This window comes from Sus scrofa, chromosome 18, assembly GCF_054392235.1.
Source record: "Sus scrofa isolate SSC_HxYL_T2T_F1_AM1 chromosome 18, Sscrofa_HxYL_maternal_Yorkshire_Landrace_v2.0, whole genome shotgun sequence".
Taxonomy (NCBI): Eukaryota; Metazoa; Chordata; class Mammalia; order Artiodactyla; family Suidae; genus Sus; species Sus scrofa.
In genome coordinates, this window is record NC_139400.1 from 17,908,940 (window position 1) to 17,931,035 (window position 22,096).

At 40.1% G+C, this 22,096-nt stretch overlaps 1 protein-coding gene across 10 annotated transcripts in view; it reads left to right on the plus strand.

The window, feature by feature from the left end:
- The window catches only part of BRAF (B-Raf proto-oncogene, serine/threonine kinase), a 174,589-nt gene that overhangs the window by 926 nt on the left and 151,567 nt on the right, over window positions 1–22,096 (plus strand). The window lies entirely within an intron of this gene.

Genomic DNA, 22,096 nt, shown 5'->3' on the forward strand with positions numbered 1-22,096 from the left:
GGGGGGTTTCTCTTCACCTGTTTTAACCAGCGGATGGTTTTGATTTAGTCTTTACTTTTTCTACCGTAAATGCCACTGTTTCCGTTCTTTTTTCCACCCCGGTCTTGTTCCCCGGTTCCTAATGTTTGTCAGTGCTCTGTCGCCGACTGGTAACCCCCATCCCATTCCCATCTGCCACCCGGCTCCTTTGCCAGTAGTTGGACTGGCCTGCCTTCTAACCTCAGCTTCTACTTAAGACCATTTTTGCACTTCTCTTACCCTGGTCCTCTTGAGGCCTTCCACGTCTTCCCACTGCTCCCTAACTTGTTATCTATTGTTACCGTCACAAATCCTTCTGGACGCTTTGGAGCTACTTACTTTCTGAATCCTGAAGCTGTCAAGATTCCATCAGGTTTCACTTGCAGTCCTGCCACTTTTTAGTCTTCCATTTGTGCATTCGCACGTCTTTGTGTCTTCCTACCTGTTTTATACGTTTGAATTCTTGCTGTTGTCCTCCTTTTTGTCCCCCCCCTTTTTTTTGCTTTTTCCTCTTTAGCCCTTGCTTCTCTCAGCCTGCTTTTGCATTATTCACCTCTTATCACCTTGTCAAATTACTTGGTTTACATTTTGGTTTTTATTACCAAAAATTTATTACATTTGTGTTGGTATTGTATTACATAAAATAATACCCTTTATTATACTTCACAAATAATGAGATAATACATGGTATAATAACTGTACTTTACAGTTATTGATTAGATAATGACTTACTCTGTTGACTTTGCTCAAAGTTCTTTCCTTCCTACTACAGTATCTATATTTTGTTTCCCAATTCTTATAATGTCTCATTCCTTTCTCTTTCCGTGCAGTTCTTTTTCCTGCTTCATCACCTTTACTGTGGAAATTCAGTGTGCTTGCCCTGTTCATTATCACTTTGTTCGCAATAATATTTGTTTTTCATCCTTTTATACCGCCTTCATGATGCTCTGTACCATCATTTGATCTCACCTAAATTTCTTATGTTTTTTTTTTTTTTGACACCACTATCCACTTACTTTGCTGTTTGCATATCTCAATTCAGTTTCCTCTAATATCTGCTCAGATCAGTTTCCTCTAATATCTGTTCATTTCCCCCAACTTCTTGGATTGTAAGGATAGCGCTCTTCTTTTCTTCTTTATTTTGTTTTCCTTGTCCCCAGTTGCCATTCATTCTGCCTTGTTTCCTGGCTTTTGGTACTTAACTTGCTGAAGCTTCCTCTTGTCTTCCCCACACCTCCACATTCCTTCTTATTTATAAACAGCTTTGTTCCGTTGACATGGAAATTTATTTTTAGGATACATTGTTTTTAATGGGTAAATACTAGGGGGTCACATCTGCTGTCTATTTTTTCCATGAATCGGATATGCCTTTGTCTTACTGGCACAGGTGCCTCTAGGCTGGCTTTACTTTGGTGCCATGTGTGGTTTTGTTGAATGTATGTAGAAGAAGGGGTAAATTAAAGGGTATGGGTTATGAAATTGTAATTCTCTGATTATAACATTGTTTTCATTGAGAAATTTGTTTCAGAGTTATTAGAACAGTTTGCAGTGATGTAGAGAAGGCTTTTGTTAAGTACACTGTCTGCTATCTAATTTGAAAGGGCCAGATTGAGCTCTACCCCCAATAGAGTCTGATTCAGTAGGTGAGACCTAGGGCCGTCGATTTCGGTATTTGGCACACTTCCTGGGCAGTTCTCATGTGTCAATGCTTGAGAACCTCTAGGCTAGATGAATTCGAATTTAAATTGGCAATATTATAAAGCATATTAGTATCTCTTGAAACCATAAGGATACTCTTAACTAATTTCAGTTAGACGTGTTTCCCACTGCTGCCTCCGTTCAGGTTTTTATGGTTAGTGATGAATAGTAGTTTTTCCTCCATGTTTTCTTATAGGAACTTATAATAAATATATTTGACAGGGGGGAGGGGAGTAAAAGATTAAAAATGAATCTGTTTTGAATATAGATAGTCGATGTTATGTATGGTAAATTCCTCCAAGAAGTAATTTTAAATTTGAAGTTGGTATTTGTTAATTCAATGGAAACTGAAATATACTGTGATCTTTTAATTGAACTGTCTTCTGCATTTGTACTAAAGAGATATCATTGTCAAGTACATGGAAAGAAATGAAAAAATGTGCTTGTGTAAAATGACACATTTCAGTCTAAAGAATTACCATATTTGACAGTAAAATACAGGTTTTAAAAAGTTTCTTAGAGGGAAAGCACATCTGTTACTGAAAAATTAGAAAAGTATAAATACAAAAAGCTTTAGAAAATTATCTGTAATCTTGCCAATAAGATAAAATTACCATAAACATTTTAGTGTATATCCGCATACTCTTTTTTTATGCTTGTATAATGCAATGTATGTGGTTTCGTATATTTTTAAACTCATATGGCAAAACATTGTCATATGAGATAAACCATGATTTTGGAGTTTCTGTTGTGGTGTAGCAGAAATGAATCCAAATAGGAACCATGAGGTTGCGGTTTGGATCCCTGGCCTCACTCAGTTGGCCAAGGATCTGGTGCTGCCGTGAACTGTGGTGTAGGTCTCAGACACGGCTGGGATCTGGCATTGCTGTGGCTGTGGCAGAGGTCGGCAGCTGTAGCTCCAATTAGACACCTAGCCTGGGAATCTATCTCCATGTGCTGTGGATGTGGCCCTAAAAAAATAAAAAATAAAAAGACTGTGGTTTTAACTAATTTTTTTATATTAGGTTATTTCAAACTTTTTTATTCTTATCAAACATCTTGAGCATACATGTAGATTTAGTTTTTAAAATTATACTGGAAAGCGAACAAATTTCTTGTCCTGTATTTGTAAGTATTACTTTGGAGATGCTCAAAATAGAATATTCTGGTAAATGGCAGGAGCTTATTAAATATTTATTGAATGAATGTGCTTATGCTTTTGGCATCAAACATTACTTATGACCATTTAAACTTTCCTGATGTTACTTTTTTTCTACCACCGTATGGTATAATAAGGGATAATGTGACCATATGGTATAAAAATACATTTACTTTAAAAAACGCTTTATGCCAGGGTGTGATATTTATTAACTATTCTTCTTATGCTGTATTTTTGTAGAAGGGAGCCTCTTAGAATTGCATTACAATTGAAATTGTATTGTTTTCAAAATCTTTTATCACCAGCCTTAGTTAAGTTGTGTAATTATAGTAATGCATTGACTAAGTAGTATTCTGGTGTGAAATATCCCTTATAGTGAGGTTTGCTGTATTAAAACACATCTTTATGATTCATGCCTGGTTTAGGGTGAACTGCATCATACTTTTAAAAAGTGGTAGGCCCCACTAAGCTTTGTGTTTCTGCAGTTAGGGTTATTGCTGTTAATACTTGTCTAGATATATTTGAAGGCGGACAAAACGTACCTCTTAGGTAAAAACATAAAATAATTGTGTCTTTGGTATTTCTAGCATTCCCTTTCTGTATTCTTTCTCTCATCATTTAATGAACTCCCTCCTTTAGGCATCCACTTAGCTCTTCTTTTATTTAGAAAATTTTCTAGTATTAGTCACTTATATATGCTGGCTATTGAAGGAATTGATTGTCAGTAAACAGATAAGAAAGGAACGTTGGGACTGGGTACTTGAATCCTTGAATGTAGTAAAACCTGAGAGCAAAGTTGATTTAATTTTATTTAGATAATAGGCCAGAAAAATTATATTAAGATAACAGGCTAGAGAAGTCTTGATTCCGTTTTTGGCTTTCCTCACTAGAAAGCTGATCAGGTCATAGTAATTGAAAACCGTATTCTGTGTGTGGTAGGGAAGAGAGGGAGGGAGCAGGCCACATTGCTTTTCAGGTATTTTCTAAGCCCTGAATGAGATTGAGGCAACGACTTAGTCTTCTTCCCTTTTCTTCAATCCTAAAGCTGTTTTTCTCCTTCAGAAACGCCAAAGTGGGAGTTCTCTTCATGGCTCTGCGGTTAAACAACTAGCATCCATGAGGATGCAGGTTCAATCCCTGGCCTTGCTCAGTGGGTTAAGGATCTGGTGTTGCCGTGAGCTGTGGTGTAGGTTGCAGGCACGGCTCAGATCTGGCATGGCTGTGGCTATGGTGTAGGCCGGTGGCTACAGCTCCGATTCTACCCCAGCCTGGGAACCTCCATATGCTGGGGATGTGGCCCTAAAAAGAGAAAAAAAGAAAAAAAGAAAATGCATTCTTTCTTTGATTTCTTAATATTAATTTGGCTGCATACTTAGTGAACATTTTGTGTCATAATCATCTTTTATGAAATCCAGTATGTTACTATGCTTCTATAGAAATATAGAAATGTATTAAATATAGAAATATATTTCTATCTCAAATTGTCACTAAAATAAGCCTTTATAGTCAGTAGCTCTTACTAGATTTTATCTTCTTCAAAAGTTGCATTAAGTCCTTTAACTCATTCTCCCTGTCTAGTTCAGACCAATGCAGATTGGTTATTCTGTAAAGTCAGGAGCTTTTCTGTTTTATCAGCAGTGCTTTCATAGTCAAAATGTTACTTATACTTTATATAAGAACCCAAAATGTATAGTCTCATTTGTTCCATTCTTTCCTTAAATATTTGGTAGAGACGTTGACATATTCTGGGGAGTAGGTTGCTGGGGTTTGTTTTTTGGTTTTTTTTGTTTGTTTGTTTGTTTTTTGGCTCTTTAGGGCCACACCTGCAGCATATGGAAGTTCCCAGGCTAGAGGTCGGAGCTACAGCTGCTGGCCTATGACACAGCCACAGCAATGCAGAATCTGAGTTTGTGACCTACACCACAGGTCACAACAGTGCTGGATCCTTAACCCATTGAGTGAGGCTAGGGATTGAACTTGCCTCCTCATGGATACTAGGTGGGTTCATTACTGCTGAGCCACAATGGGAACTCCCTGGGAGGTAGTTTTTATTTTTCAGTTTTCTTTTGTCTACCAATCTAACTTACTATCATACATAATTAGCATAATAGTCAGAAGAAACTCTTAATACAGCCTCCACCCTAACATTAAGCAATTACTTCTTTTTTCTACCTTCTGAGATTATTTTGGTTTCCATATTTTTTCTTGGGCTTAAAAATTACTATTCTCATTCTTTCCTATATCAGGGCTATGTATATAGAGGAAAACTGATGCTCAGTCTTCTGGAAGCTCTGTAACATCAAATGAAACATTTCTTATAATGGAGCTGCAGTTATTGACAGCACTTTGGGGACAAATGTACCGTAGGATGGTGGCTTTCAAATCACTATGGCGCTCTAGCACCATTAAAAAAAAAATTACTACTGTAAGAAATGCAGATTTTAAGTTGCTTTATTTATTTTTTGTTGCTGTACTCATGACGTATGGAAGTTCCTGGGCCAGGAATCAAATCCCAGCCACAGTTGTGACCTAAACTGCAGCTGTGGTGACACCAGATTCCTTAACTCACTGCACCGGGCTGGGGATCAAATCCATGCCTACACAGTGACCCAAGACACTACAATTGGATTCTTCTTCTTCTTTTTTTTTTTTTTTGTCTTTTTGTTATTTCTTGGGCCGCTCCTGAGGCATATGGAGGTTCCCAGGCTAGAGGTCAAATCGGAGCTGTAGCCACCGGCCTACACCAGAGCCACAGCAACGCGGGATCCGAGCCGCATCTGCAACCTACACCACAGCTCACGGCAATGCCGGATCCTTAACCCACTGAGCAATGGCAGGGACCGAACCCGCAACCTCATGGTTCCTAGTTGGATTCGTTAACCACTGCACCACGACGGGAACTCCTGCAATTGGATTCTTAACCCACTGTGCCACAGTGGGAACTTCAGATTTTAAGTTGCTTTAATACCTACATATGTGAAGCAGTTTTCACTTGTTTTCTTTTTTTTCTATTTTTTTCTATAAAAAAAATTTTGGGAGTTCCCTTCAGGAGTTCAGCTGTTAATGAGCCCAACTAGGATACATGAGGATAAGGGCTCAATCCTCGGCTTCACTCAGTGGGTTAGGGATTTGGCATTGCCATGAGCTGTGGTGTAGGTCACAGATGTGGCTTGGATCTGGCGGTTGCTGTAGCTTTCGCGTAGGCCAGCTGCTCTAGCTCTGATTTGACCCCTAGCCTGGGAACTTCCATAATGCCTTGGGTGCAGCCCTTAAAAGCAAAAAAAAAAAAAAAAAAAAAAAATTTTTTTAGGAGTTCCCATCATGGCTCAGTGGTTACCGAACCCAGCTGATATCCAAGAGGACCTGGGTTTGATCCCTGGCCTCGCTTAGTGGGTTAAGGATCTGGCATTGCTATGAGCTGTGGTGTAGGTTGCAGATGCAACTTGGATTTGGTGTTCCTGTGGCTGTGGTGTAGGCTGGCAGCTACAGCTCCAGTTTGATCCCTAGCCTGGGAACCTCCATATGTCCTGGGTACGGTCCTAAAAAGACCAAAAAAATTTTTTTTAAAAACGTATTATTATAGTTAACTTACAGTGTTGTATTAGTTTTAGGTGTATAGCAAAGTGAGTCAGTTACATACATATGCATTCTTTTTCAGATTCTTTCCCCATATAGGTTATTATAGAATATTGAGTAGATTCCCTGTGTTACACAGTAGTTCCTTGTTACTTATCTGCTATTATATAGTAGCATGTATAAGCTAATCCAAACCTCCTAATTTATCCCTCTCCCCATGGTGTTTTGTCCATTTCTTATCCTCATCTGGCCCACAGATACTCAGATATTTAGTGAGAGAATTAGTTAATATGTACAAAATCAGAAATGTAGCCAGTCTTCTATAATAACTTTAAATGAAATATAATCTCTAAAATTTTTGAATCACTGTGTTGTACACTTGAAACTACTATAATACTGTAAATCAACTATACCTCAGTTAAAATTTTGTTAAAAAGAATTAGTGAATGAAGGAGTTCCCATCATGGCGCAGTGGAACAAATCCGGCTAGGAACCATAAGGTTGCGGGTTCAATCCCTGGCCTCACTCAGTGGGTTAAGGATCCAGCGTTGCTGTGAGCTGTGGTGTAGGGTGCAGATGCGGCTTGGATCCTGTCTTGTTGTGGCTGTGGTGTAGGCTGGCAGCTGTAGCTCTGATTCAGCCCTTAGCCTGCCGTGGGTGTGGCCCTAAAAAGCAAAAAAAAAAAAAAAAAAAAAAAAAAAAAAGAGTAAAGGAAACCCTGTTAGATATGTTGCACTCTCATTTTCTGTACTATTCAGTTCTCTCTTTTTCCCCCAGCTGCACCTGCAGCATATGGAAGTTCCTGGCCAGGGATCGAATCTGAGCCACAGCTGTGACTTAGGCCACTAAGCCCATCTGGCAATGCCAGATCCTTAACCTACTGTGCCTGGCCAGGGATCAAACCTGTGAAGCTGTGGAGACAACTTCAGATCCTTAACCCTCTGTGCCACAGTGTAAACTCTCCTTGGTTTTCTTTTTTAAAAAATGTTATTCATAAAATCAGTTTATTAGATTGACAGCCAACTGATTTCAACAGGTGATTTGAAAAACCCTGTTTTGAGGATTTCTGGGACCTTCAGAGGTTACCTCAAGGCTCTATTTAGTCCTGCTATACCTTAACCATTTATTTTCTTCATTTATCAGCTTTACTTGTTGATCTCCTTGATTAAAAGGGCTTAGTGGCTGTAAAACTTTGTATGGAAGAGAGATTTGTATTGACACAAATCTTCCTAGTGTAATGATCTCTGTAAAAAATTTCAGCAACTTATGTCTAAGGTAATGGTTAGGTGACTTTTTGTGTAAAGGGTCAGGAAGTAAATATTTTAGGTATGGTGGGTCACAAGGACTGAACAGACTCAGCAACGGTATTGTAGCACAAAAGCAGCTAATAGAGGAGTTCCCGTCATGGCTCAGAGGTTAGCAAACCTGAGCATCCATGAGCACACGGGTTTTATCACTGGCCTCACTCAGTGGGTTAAGGATCTGGTGTTGCCATGAGCTGTCATGTAGGCTGTAGACTTGGCTTGGATCTGGAGTTGTTGTGGCCTCGCTCAGTGGGTTAAGGATCTTGTATTGCTGTGAACTATGGTATTGGCTGCAGAAGCAACTTGGAGCCCACATTGCTGTGGCTGTGGTGTAGACCCGCAGCTGCAGCTCCAATTGGACCCTTAACCTGGAACTTCCATGTGCTGCAGGTGCAGCCCTAAAAAGCAAGAAAAAATATGTGTATGTGGGTGTGTGTGTGGGTGTGTGTGTATGTATATATATATGTATTTACCATTCTTAAATTGTGAGCTGTACAAAAAAAAAAAAACAGGTGGTTGGCCAGATTTAAGCTCATGGACCAAAGTTTTCAGACTCCTGGTCTAGGGGAGACTTAAGCATATCATATTTGAAGTTCTGAAATTAAGGTGTGGGTTAGAGTTCTATAGAAAGATCATAATTGCTTTTTAAAATTTATTAGGATGTAATTTACACAATTGATAATTTAATATTTTAAATCTACAGTTTAATGAGTGTTTACAAATGTATACAGTCATGTAACTACTGTCACAATCAAGATAGAGAATATTTCCATCCAGAGTTCCCTGGTTACTCTTTGCATTCAGTTTCCTCCCCACCCCACCTCCAGTTCCTGGCGAACACTGGTCTGATTTCTAGCTTTGCCTTTTCCAGAAAGTCATATACATGAAATCATACAGTATGTGGTTGTATGTATTTGGCTTCTTTCATTTAGTTTGATTTTTTTGAGATTCACCCATGTTGTTGCTTTTATCATTAAGTAGTTTCTGTTTTATTGCTTAGTAGTAGTTTATTGTATGGATAGAGCACAACTCTACACTTACCACTTGATGGGTAGTAAGATTGTTTCTAGTTTTCAACAATTATAAATCAAGTTGTCATAAAATTTGGGCTCAGGTTTTTGTGTTGGATGCTATGGTTTTAACTTCTCTTGAGGACCACCTAGAGGTTGGATTGACAGATGGTATGGTAAGTATGTATTTAACTTTATAAGGAGCTACCAGACTTTTTTTTTTTTTTTTTTAAGGCAACAGTATCATTTTACATTGCCACCCACATTGAATGAGCATCTCAAACTCTATCTTTGTCAACACTTGGATTATCAATCTTCTTGGTTTTAGCCATTCTAATTTCTATGCAGTAGTAGTCATCGTGGTTTTAATTTGTATTTTCCTAATAACTGATAATGTTGAACATCTTTCTATATGCTTATTTACTGTTCGTATATTTTCTTTGGCGAGGTATCCATTCAGATCTTTTTATTCAGTATTTACTTTCTTACTGTGGAGTTCTAAGAGTGCCTAATACATGTTCTGGATACAAGTTCATTGCACATGCCTCCCAGTCTATGGCTTGTCTTTTTCATTTTCCTCTTCTTCCTTTGAAGAGTAGAAGTTTTATTTTTGATGAAATCCAGTTTCTCATTTTTTTTTTTTTTTATGTTTCATGCTTTTTGTGTCCTAACCCATAAATCTTTGCCTAACTTAAGGTCCTAAAATTTTCTCCCGTGCTTTTTTCTAGGGTTTTACAGTTTCAGCTTTTACATCTAGGACTGTGATCCATTTGGTTCTTTTTCATATGGATGTCCAGTTGTTTCATTGTTTCACCACTTTTTTTTTTTTTTTTTTTTTTTAGGGCTGTACTTGTGACATATGGAAGTTCCCAGAATCAGAGCCATAGCAGCCAGCCATAGCCACAGCCACAGCAACGTGGGATCTGAGCCGCATCTGCGACCTACAGCACAGCTCACAGCAGTGCCGTCCTTAACCCACTGAGCGAGGCCAGGGATCGAACCTGCATCCTCATGGATACTAGTCAGGTTTGTTACTGCTGAGCCACAAAAGGAACTCCTGTTTCACCTTTTTTGAAGAGACTAACCTTTTTCTATTGAATTAATTGCCTTGGCACTTTTATTGAAATCATTTGATTATATATGTGAGTTTTATACTGTTTTATTGTCTCTTCTTGAGCCTGTACCACACTGTCTTAACTGTAGCTTTGTAGTTAAGATTTAAAATTAGGTAGACCCAGTTCATAGAAAAAAAAATTTTTTTTTTAAAGGCTACACCCTTGGCCTATGGAAGTTCCCAGGCTAGGGGTTGGATCAGAGCTGCAGCAGCAGGCCTGCGCCACAGCCACAGCAATGCCAGATCCAGGCTGCATCTGCAACTTACACTGTAGCCCATGGCAATGCCAGATCTTTAACTCACTGAGTGGGGCCAGGGATAGAACCGTGTCCTTGTGGATACTAGTCAGGTTTGTTATCACTAAGCCACAATGGGAACTCCCAAGGATTTTTTTGGTACTTAATATTTTTATTTTTGAATTTCTTTTGCTACTATATTTTTGAAAGGACAGGATTCATAATTTTCTTTCAGCTCTCAAAGGTGTCTTCTGCCCCCCAAAAGCTTAAGACTCACTGTAGTATATAGTTAACACTTGAATTATTTGGCAGTGACGTTGTGAAAAGTGGTAGGTAAAGCAAACATGTTTCATCCAAAATGAATTTCTTTATAAGAAAGGGAGATATCCCAAAAGAGGGCACCCAAAAGTTAGCAGTGCCCCTCGTTTTTAAACCATATTTCAATCATATTAACTGTCATCAAGATATGTATGGGTGAAAGTGAATATGTTCAGATGTTTATTCACCAAAAAGTCATGGAAAATATCAATTAAGTGGTAGGAGCTACTAGTTTATCGTACTAGTTGTGTTATTTTCTATCTTCATTGTGAGTTTTTCTGTTTGAAACCTTTGTCAAGTTCTGTGATGTTCCAGAGTTAGCCCCTTTATTACTCTTAGTGGCATCATTAAATTATGTTTTTATTAAGGGTGAGCATATGGTGTTTGCTGCTCGTATTTCTCTCTTTTTCATTGGGACCCAATGGGACCCTTGTCTTAAAGTACAGTGTTGTTAACTTTTCACTGCTTGACCTGGAGGGCTTCCCTACAGTATAAAATGATATTTCTGGTCATGATTTTCACTTAAGAATTAAAAAATGAGAAGCTAGGAAATGTGTTCATAAGTTTTCTTGTGAAGGAAGAAAGACTTAAGACTTACATAGCATAAGCCTTGAATACCTGACCATTACAGTGCCATGTTACACTTGGGAGCATAGATACTCTTCAGGCTTTTGTTCATGTTGTAAGTAGTAATATTCCAATTATATTTTGGCTACCTTGCAGATTTTGAAATGGCACTTACAGGGAGAGAGAAACATAACATTTTGGCAGGCTATTTTCAACTGTTGTGTGTGTGTTTTAAAGCATGCATCTCCTTATTGTAAAAGATGCCTTGTGTGTAAATTGAGAAATACTTTATTTATTTATGGCAACACCAGATCCAAGCCTCATCTGCGAACCACACCACAACTCCGGGCAACACCAGATCCTTAACCCACTGGGCGAGGCCAGGGATTGAACCTGTGCCCTCATGGATGTTAGTCAGATTAGTTTCTGCTGAGCCACGACGGGAACTCGTATTTATTTATATATGGCATTCAGTGGCTTGATGTGGGATCTCAATTCCCAGACCAGGGATTGAACCCAGGCCACAGTGGTGAAAGCATCAAGTCCTAACCCCTAGACTACCAGGGAACTCCAAGAAATACTCTTGTTTTATATTTTTTTCTTTCACTAAATATATCCTTTAAATTAATAACATCAGAAAAATCAGACTTTTTATATTCAGAGCAGTGTAAGTAAAATTTTAGAATGCTTTGAATTAGTCACTTACCATTGAGTATTTGAAACAGTTTAAAGTACTGCTTGGGGTTGTTCTTCCAATGACCTAGTGTTTTTAAACTGTATTTGCTACAATATAGCATTTATTTTGCAAATAATTTCTGTCTTGAGTTTACAGATGTATTTTATTAAAGGAGATTACTAGCTGCAGCAATGCTGTAAATAGTTATTAGAACCTCTTTTTTTTGGCTACCCCAAGGCATATGGAGTTCCCGGGCCAGGGATCAGATCCAAGCCACAGTTGCCACCTATGCCACAGCTGGGGCATCACTGGGTCCTAAAACCAGGGATTGAACCTGTGTCTCAGTGCTCCAGAGATACCACCGATCCTGTTGGCCATAGTGGGAACTATTTTGTTTGCTTTTTGTCCTTTTTATAGCAACACCTGCCACATACGTATGGCTCCTGCCACATACTCATACTGCCTCTGAGGCTCGGGGTCGATTTGGAGCACAGCTGAGGCCCACACCACAGCCTTAGCAATGCCAGATCTGAGCCGCATCTGTGACCTACACCACAGCTTGTGGCAGTGCTGGATCCTTAACCCACTGAGCAAGGCCAGGGATCAAACCTGCATCCTCACAGAGAAAACATTAGGGTCTTAACCCCACGAGCTACAATGGGAAACCCCCCCCTTTTTTTGTTACCTTGGGTCTTAATCCTATTTCTTCTGTTTTGAAGTTTATACTCTTCTATTTAGAAGTCTCTCTGTAGCTGACAGGGAAAAAATATCCAACACTGACTAATTTAGGAGTTTTTAGTAGGTATGATTATTTTAAAAGGGTTCTTACTAGTTCTGGTAATGTCTTATGAAGGTAGTTTAATTCTCATATATTATAAGAACATTCTATCTTTTCTATGAATCCCAAACAATTATTGCTTTTTTTTACCATAGAAGGTAAAGAATTATTGTTAATTATTCATAAATAACTCAATATTCCTTTTTATATATTACTGTATTTCCATGGGAATAGTGTCAGAACTTCAGATAAGGAAGACTTGATTTTGTTTAGTCCTTTTATTCCTATTCTACAACAACTGAAAGCGTTCATTTCATCTTAGTTCTTTACATCCTTGTTACTAAGATTTGAAATATTCTATCCGTATATTCTTCATGCATCTCATCTTGTATCACCAAAGGCCGTTGTAAGGCCTTTGCCTTGAAGTGAAATGGGTAACAGCACAGAATTTGAGCAGCCAGAGTTGAGTGATGTGATCTGACTTACATCTTAACAGAAATGCTCTGGTTGCTGTGTAGAGACTAAACTGTAAAGGGAGAAGTGTAGAAGCAGGGGAGACAAGGAGGAGCTCTTGCAGTCCTCTAGGGTTTCAACTGGGTTAGTGGCTGTAGAGACATTGAAAAGTGGTCAGAGTTGAGGTGTTTTGAAAATAGAGCCAACAGGATTTGTTGATAGATTGAATATGAGGTGTGCAAGAAAGCAAGGTGTCAAGGGAAAAGGGGAAGGCACTTGAAGAATTCCGTTTTGGGTATGTTAAGTTTGAAATATCTAATGGATGTCCAAAATGTTGAATAAGCAGTTGGGTATATGAGTCTGGAGTTTGGGAATGAGTTCCAGTGGCAGAGACTGTTTACCATATCTTTGTCTTGTTTTCTTTGAGTAGACAGCTGGACGTTTCTCTCTTGTAGTTAGGTGTGGCCACGTGATTAAGTTCTGGCTGATGTAATACGAGCACACGTGATGTGCGCTGCTAGTTCTGGATCTAGTGCATACCAACATCTTCTGTCTTGTTTTTCCCTTCTGGCCGGCTGGAACAGGGGGGATCTTTAAGGTAAGTTGGAAGCCATGTGTGTCAATGGTAGATTGTCCATCAGCCTGGGCTCCAGAATACTGCATGGGTAAGGATCACCTTGCCAACCCATTTAACCACCTAGTACTACTGTTAGATCAGTAAGAAATAAACTTACACTGTGTTTGAGTCCTTATATCTTTTGAATGTACTTGTTATAGCAGTCAGCCAACCTTGAATTTGAGCATTTAGGTGGTTTTCAAAGCTGTGAGACTGATGTGGTCATCGATGGGATGAGTATAGTTAGGAAAAAGAAGAGAGCTAAGGTTGGAGAAAAGAGGAGGAACCGGAGAAGGAGCAACCGGTGAGGTAGGAAATCCAGTGAAGAAAGTGTATTAACACAGAGAGTGGTCAGTTGTGTATGCTGATAAGTAAGATAAAGACTAAGAGTTTATCACTGGAGTATTGATGATTTACACAAGAAGATGCTTAGGGAGATATTCTGATTGAGTGATTTTTAAGAGCTTAGGAGGGAAAGTGAAGATAATGAAGACTTTTCCTATAATAAAGGGAAAAGAGAAATGGTGCCATAGGAGTTCCCACTGTGGCTTAATAGAAACGGACCCAACTAGTATCCATGAGGACTCGGGTTCAGTCCCTGCTCTTGCTCAGTGGATTAAGGATCTGGTGTTGCTGTGACCCGTGGTATAGGTTGCAGACTTGGCTTGGATCTGGTGTTGCTGTGACCCGTGGTATAGGTTGCAGACATGGCTTGGATCTGGCATTGCTGTGACTGTGGTGTAGGCTGACAGCTGAAGCTCCAATTTGACCCCTAGCTTAGGAACTTCCATAACTTCCATATGCTGCGGTGCAGCCCTAAAAAGCAAAAACAAACCCTCCCCCCCCCCCCAAAAAAAGAAAAGAAATGGTGCCATAGCTAGTGAAGGAGGTAGGGCCAGGAATTTTTTTTTTTTTTTTTGCTATTTCTTGGGCCGCTCCTGCGGCATATGGAGGTTCCCAGGTAAGGGGTCGAATCGGAGCTGTAGCCACAGGCCTATGCCAGAGCCACAGCAACGTGGGATCCGAGCCGCGTCTGCAACCTACACCCCAGCTCACGGCAACATCAGATCGTTAACCCACTGAGCAAGGCCAGGGATCAAACCCGCAACCTCATGGTTCCTAGTCGGATTTGTTAACCACTGAGCAAGGGCAGGGATCGAACCCGCAACCTCATGGTTCCTAGTCGGATTTGTTAACCACTGCGCCATGACGGGAACTCCTGCATTCTTTTTTAGTACTCTTAGTCCAAATAGTTCTCACTCATCTGGACTCAGACAGTTTTCTTCTCTAGACTTCCATTCTTGACCACAGTTTTCCAGTTTGTCTTCAGAATTATTTTGAAGCACTAAGTTCTTCAGTGCTGTAAAAGTAGGGTTTTTTGTTTTTGTTTTCCTCTTTAGAAATGAAAAACTAGATGCCGTAAGGTTACTTCAAGGGCTTTGTGAGGGGTGGGCAGTGGCAAGGAAGAAACTCAGTGGGCTTGAGCGGGGTTAGGGAGACGATTTCTGCTTCAACTAAAGTAGTTCCATTTCATAAGTTTATATAGTGGAATTGTGTTTAAGATCTCATTTGGAGAGTAAGAGAAAAGACTTTTAAAAGGTAACGTTTTTAATTGAGGAGATGAGGTATACACATGGCAGTATGTGATTGTCAGAGTGGATGATGGAGAACAATAAATGCTGGAGGAGCTCAGACATAGAACATTACTGTAGGCTAATGAGTTTTCTTTTTTGGTTTTATTTTTTAACTTTTTGATTTTTTGCTATTTCTTGGGCCACTCCCACGGCATATGGAGGTTCCCAGGCTAGGGGTCCCATCGGAGCTGTAGCTGCCGGCCTACACCAGAGCTACAGCAACTCGGGATCCGAGCCGCATCTGTGACCTACACCACAGCTCACGGCAATGCCAGATCCTTAACCCACCCAGCGAGGCCAGGGATGGAATCTGCAACCTCATGGTTCCCAGTCGGATTCATGGTTCCCACTGAGCCACGACAGGAACTCCAGGCTAATGAGGTCTTGATGGAGGTTAGTATTTAACCTAGGCAGGTAGAAGGAAGGAAAAAAGATGTAATAAACAGTGGGAATAGAGTATGAAAAGAATTTGAGGAGTTCCCGTCATGGCACAGTGGTTAACGAATCCGACTAGGAACCATGAGGTTGCAGGTTCCATTCCTGCCCTTGCTCGGTGGGTTAACGATCCAGCGTTGCCATGAGCTGCGGTGTAGGTCGCAGACATGGCTCGGATCCTGCGTTGCTGTGGCTCTGGCGTAGGCCGGTGGCTACAGCTCCGATTCGACCCCTAACCTGGGAACCTCCATATGCCGCGGGAGCGGCCCAAGAAAAGGCAAAAAGACAAAAAAAAAAAAAAAAAAAGAAAAGAAAATGAAAAGAATTTGAGTTGGAAATAGACATGGTAGTATTGTTTAAGGAACCGAACAATCTAAGTATAATTGAGTGAATTGTATGAAATAAAATTTGACTAAATTAGATGGTATATTGTGGAAAATAGTCATAGACTGAAAAAAAAAAATACCGTTACAGTGGGATGGAAGTGGAGCTTTAAAGAAAGAGCTGAGTTCATGTCATGGCCCAGCAGTAATGAACCCAACTAGTATCCATGAGGACGTGGGTTCGATCCCTGGCCTCGCTCAGTGGGTGAAGGATCTGGCCTTGCCGTGAGCTGTGGTGTAGGTCACAGACGTGGCTTGGATCCTGCATTTCTGTGGCTGTGGCATAGGTCAGCAGCTGTAGCTCCAGTTCGACCCCTAGCCTGGAAACTTCCTTATGCCTCAGGTGTGCCCCTAAAAAAGCAAACAAACAAACAAAAAGAACCAAAACAGAGAGAAGGATAAAAGCCATGTTTTGGGCTGACTGAACTGCTTAGTATTTGTAGGGTAGATTGAAGTTGGGAAGAGATTAAACAACAAAAAAGTGTTTAGAGAGAGACTTGGTAGTCACATGTTACACTAGGCCACCATTAGAGGTTGGGTGCTTTGAAAGCAGAATCTGCGACATTGTTTGCAGTGCAAAATGTTTATCAGGAAGTAGTACCTGTGAGAGGAAGAGGCAAGTTGCAGGATTGGGCAGAGGGTGAAGTTAACTGGTGATGCAGGCCTCACAATCCCTTGCTCATCAGCATGGAGCTCTAGGTCGAGAGATTGCCTGTCAGGTCCCACGTTGAGCCAAAATGGCTGGACCTTTATACTTCTTGTTTGGTCACTGGATGTGGGCTGCAGTTGAGCCGGACCTTGACAAGGGTGATAGTTGGAGGCTATCTGCTGAGGTGCTCATAACTGGGCAGCAGTTCCTTCTATGCAGGGAGAGCTCGGTGGTGCATCTCATGGGTCTATGTGTGGGCGAGACTTCCCCAGAGGAAAGGTTTTAAATACTTAAAGATGGGAGTTCCCGTCGTGGCGCAGTGGTTAACAAATCCGACTAGGAACCATGAGGTTGCGGGTTCGATCCCTGCCCTTGCTCAGTGGGTTAACGATCCGGCGTTGCCGTGAGCTGTGGTGTAGGTTGCAGACGCGGCTCGGATCCCGCGTTGCTGTGCCTCTGGCGTAGGCCGGCGGCTACAGCTCGCGATTCAACCCCTAGCCTGGGAACCTCCATATGCCGCGGGAGCGGCCCAAGAAATAGCAACAATAACAACAAAGACAAAGACAAAAGACAAAAAAAAAAAAAAAAAAAAAAAAAAATAAATAAATAAATACTTAAAGATGTTTTGGTTATTACAAAGATGAGACGGCACTTACTAGCATTTACGAGCAAGGACTAGGAAAGTCAGCCATCCCACAGTGTTCAGGGGCAGAATTGCTGGAATAACCACATGACTTAAAATGAGTTGTTGGGCTTTGATAAAGGGGAAAAAATGTGATCGTAATGATCTGAGCGTAGAAACTAACTTTGTTTTATGTCTGAGGCATTATTTTCATGGAGTACACTCAAAAGGTTTAGGAATTCATTTATCACATAAATTGGAGTAAAGTTTTCGATCAGAACTTTATCAAGAATTCTTTACCACTTCAGGAAATCACATAATCAGTGGCAGTGCCACTTGTACAACTTTGACAACTCAAATGTTCTTCCCCTCAGTTGTAACTACTGCAGTCACAATGATTCTGTGTATAGATGCAAACCTCTGATGCCCTTGTTATGTTGTATATTACGTTAATTGCTTTCACATTTTAAAATATTTTGTTATAAATTAATTTCTTTCATATGATTGACAGTACAATGAGGCTACTTTGCTTTTAGAATTGTGCTTATGCTGGTTATCTCTGAATTTCAAGAGGTATTACAGAACAGTTGTTATAAAAAGGGGAAGTTGATTTGTTTTCAGTAATGGTGGATTACTGTTATTCAGACAAACCCTTTTAATGGACAACTAAAAATCTTGGAATATTTAAAAAATCTTTTTTTTTTTTTTTTTGTCTTTTTGTCTTTTTGCTATTTCTTTGGGCCGCTCCCGTGACATATGGAGGTTCCCAGGCTAGGGGTCGAATCGGAGCCGTAGCCACCGGCCTATGCCAGAGCCACAGCAACTAAAAAATCTTAAATAATGCAGAGCCGATAGGGTAGTAGAGAGCTGTGAGACTAAATTATAGAAAAAAGCAGAGACTCCCCCAAATAAGCAGATGATGAGGTAGCTTTTGCCCTAGGGATAGTTGCAATCTGCTTGAATTTGGGCTTTGGTTTTGGTGGACTTAATGGGGGTGAAGAGGACAGAAGTCCAGGCCTAGAGTTCATCCAGAGTGAGAGTTAGAAAGGAGAACAACTCTATTTAAAGATGATACGTTAAGAACATCATTAGGTTAAGGGCGAAAGAGAACTGTGTACCCACTCCAGTATCTAGGGGACTCTAGGGTTGCTTGGACAGGGCAGGAAAAGGGAAATTAATTAAACCCTTCAAGTTGTGAGCGTGGTTTTAGCCTTCACACTGTTTGTGGTCCGGGGTTTATTATCATGGTTCCTGTTTCAAACTGGTAGTACTCCCAAGGTCTGGCATAAGGAAAAACAAATCATCTGTAGAGAGAGTCTCTCTCATTTGGTGGGAGTTGCCCCTAGTAATTTTCAAGGACAACGAATAGTACTCTGTCACCATAACCAAGCATAGTAAAAAAGCAAGCAAAATTACATGATATATGTATCAAGTAATATAGTTAAGATTTGTGTTATTTATTTAATTGTTGCACCTGCAGCATTTGGAAATTCCCTGGCCAGAGATTGGATCGAACCACTGCTGCAGCATGTGGAAGTTCTTGGGCTAAGGAGTCCAATCCGAGCTGCAGCTGCCAGCCACAGCAAAGCCACATCCTTAACCCACTGAGCAAGGCCAGGGATTGAACCTCCATCCTCACAGACACTATGTCAGGTTTTTAACTCTCTGAGCCACAAGGGGGACTCCTGCAGTTGGATTCTTAACACATTATGGCACAGTGGGAACTCAAGGTTTGTGTAATTTTTAAAATTGAGGTATAATTGACCTATGACTGTGGTTTTCTTTCTGTACATATACCTCAGTTTTTAAAAAAGAAAATATAGGAGTTCCCGTTGTGGCGCAGTGGTTAACGAATCCGACTAGGAACCATGAGGTTGCGGGTTCGGTCCCTGCCCTTGCTCAGTGGGTTAACGATCCGGCGTTGCCGTGAGCTGTGGTGTAGGTTGCAGACGTGGCTCGGATCCTGTGTTGCTGTGGCTCTGGCGTAGGCCGGTGGCTACAGCTCCGATTCGACCCCTAGCCTGGGAACCTCCGTATGCCGCGGGAGCGGCCCAAAGAAATAGCAAAAAGACAAAAAAAAAAAAAAAAAAAGAAAATATAGTAACATGTATGGAAATGGCACCATGAATAAGAAATAGCAGAGAGCAGAAATGAATCCACAAAATTTGTATATACAACGAATACCAGATGGAGTTAACACAGTTACTGTTTGATATGTTGAAGGAATTAAAGAGATTTGAAGACAAACAGGAAAGAAGAGGTTATGGAAAGTTACTAAATGGATTTGAAAAAAAAAACAGAAATTTCAGAAACAAAACTATGCCAAATACACCTAAGGGAAATATTTAACAGGTTATACCTAGCTGAAGAAAGAATTATTAGTTACCTTGAAGGTAAGGCAGAAGAAACTTTTCCAGAATACATCACTGAGAGTCAAAGATAAGGAAAATATTGCAGAGAGGTTAAGTAATGTGGAAGATAGAATGAGATTTAACATAATTCATCAGAGTTCCAGAAAGAGAGAAAAGAGTGATTGATACAGAGGTAATATTTGAAAAGGTATTTCTGGCTGGAAAATTTCTAGATCTGATGAGAAACCAGTTAATAAATTTAAGAAGCTCAGTGAATTTCTAACTGTAAATGAAAAGAAATCTACCAGACAAATCACATGGTGAAGCAGCATAAACCCAAATACAAAAAAATCTTGAAAGCAGTCAGAGGAAGAATTTCTTTCAGAGGAGCAACCGAGGACTGACAGCTGACCTCTCAACAGAAAATCATATATACTCACAAAATAACTACCAATTTATACTGATAAATTCTATACTCAGCCAAAATACCCCTTAAGGATGAGAGTAAAATAAACAGTTAAAGTCCATTGGCCCTTTGTAAAGAAAATTATCAATGAGTACATTAGACAGAAAGATTCCATAGAAAGGTCTGAGGTGCAAGATGGAATGAAGAGTAAAGAGAGAAATATGTGGTTGTATTTAAACATTGGTTATATAAAATATTAATAAGGCCTTAATTAAAACATACAAGTTGGAGTTCCCGCTCTGACACAGTGGCTTAAGAATCTGACTGCAGCCGCTCAGGTGCTGCAGAGGCATGGGGTCAGTCTCAGCCTGGCATAGTGAGTTAAAGGATTTGGCGTTGTCACAGCTACAGGGTAGGTCTCAGCTGTGGCTCAGATTCAAGGATCCTTATTGATTTAATTGGAACAAAATGTGCATGGATTGACAGACTTGATAATTGCATAGATATTAATCTCCCTAGATGGATTTATTTATTTAATACAATTCCAGTAAAACATTAGTAGGGTATTTTGCAGGTTTGTTTGTTTTGGTTTTGTTGTTTTGGGGGAACTTTTAAAAGCTTGTTCTAAAATTATATGAAAAATCAAGAAAGGGCCAAAGTAGCCAAGATGTGGAATCTAAAATACAGCACAGGTCAACCTACCTACAGAACAGAAACAAACTCACAGACATGGAGCACAGACTTGTGGTTGCCAAAGGAGTGGGGAAGGAGTGGGATGGACTGGGAGTTTGGGATTAGTAGATGCAAACTGTTACATTTAGAAGTAATAAGCAATGAGGTCCTGTGGTATAGCACGGGGAACTATATCCAGTCACTTGTAATAGAACATGATAGAAGATAAAATGAGAGGAAGAATGTATGTATATGTATGACTGGGTCACTTTGCTGTACAGAACATTGTATTTTTTTAAAAAAGAATGGTATAGTAGGAGTTGCCGCCATGGCACAGTGGGTTAAGAATTCAGTTGCAGCAGCTCAGGAGGTGTGGCGTTATATCCCTGGCTTGGTGCAGTGAGTTAAAAGGATCCAGTGTTGGGAGTTCCCTTTGTGGCTCAGCTGTTAACAGTCCTGACTACTATCCATGAGGACATGGGTTCGATCCCTGCTGGCCTCACTCAGTGGGTTAAGGATCCGGCATTGCCGTGAGCTGTGGTGTTAGGTTACAGGCACAGCTCAGATCCCGCGTTGCTGTGGCTATGGTATCGGCCAGCAGCTGTAGCTCTGATTCAACCCCTAGCCTGGGCACTTAATAAGTGAATGAATGAATGAATGGATCTGGTGTTGCTGCAGCTACAGCCTGGATTCAGTCCCTGGCCCAGGAACTTCCATGTACTGCAGGTATGGCCATAAAAAAATAATTTTAAAAAAAGCAAAACAAAGAACAGTATATACTATGTATAAAGTGTATCCCAGGTGCAGAGGAATCACAGAAGAGGAACATGTAATTCTAAAATGGGTGTAGGGGATAGAGGAAAGAAAGATTTCATAGGAAAGGAGATATTTAAACTGAATTTTAAATATTTAAGATGTATGAGACCTTTATAAAGAAGAGTAGTTAAACTTTGTTTAGAGACATAAAGGAAAACCGAAATAAATGGAGTTGCATACCATATGCTGAGGATGGATTGAAAGACTGAGTGATAAAAATGTCAGTTTTTCTCAAATTGATCAGTACAGAAACCCAAATCTCCGTAGGTTTTTCTTTTTTTTAAACTTGACAACTTGATGAACAGTTTCTGTTGAAGTAAAAAGAGGCAAGAATTGGCAAGATACTTGAAAGTACAGTAAGAAGCCTTCTTTAAACCATTTTTCTCAGTCAACAATTTTTTTTATCACATCTGTAGTTGTACAATGATCATAACAATCTGATTTCACAGGATTTCCATCCCACAGCCCAAGCACATCCCAACCCCCCAAACTGTCTCCTCTGGAGACCATAAGTTTTTCAACGTCTGTGAGTCAGCATCTGTTCTGCAAAGAAGTTCAGTCTGTCCTTTTTTTCAGATGCCACATGTCAGTGAAAGCATTTGATG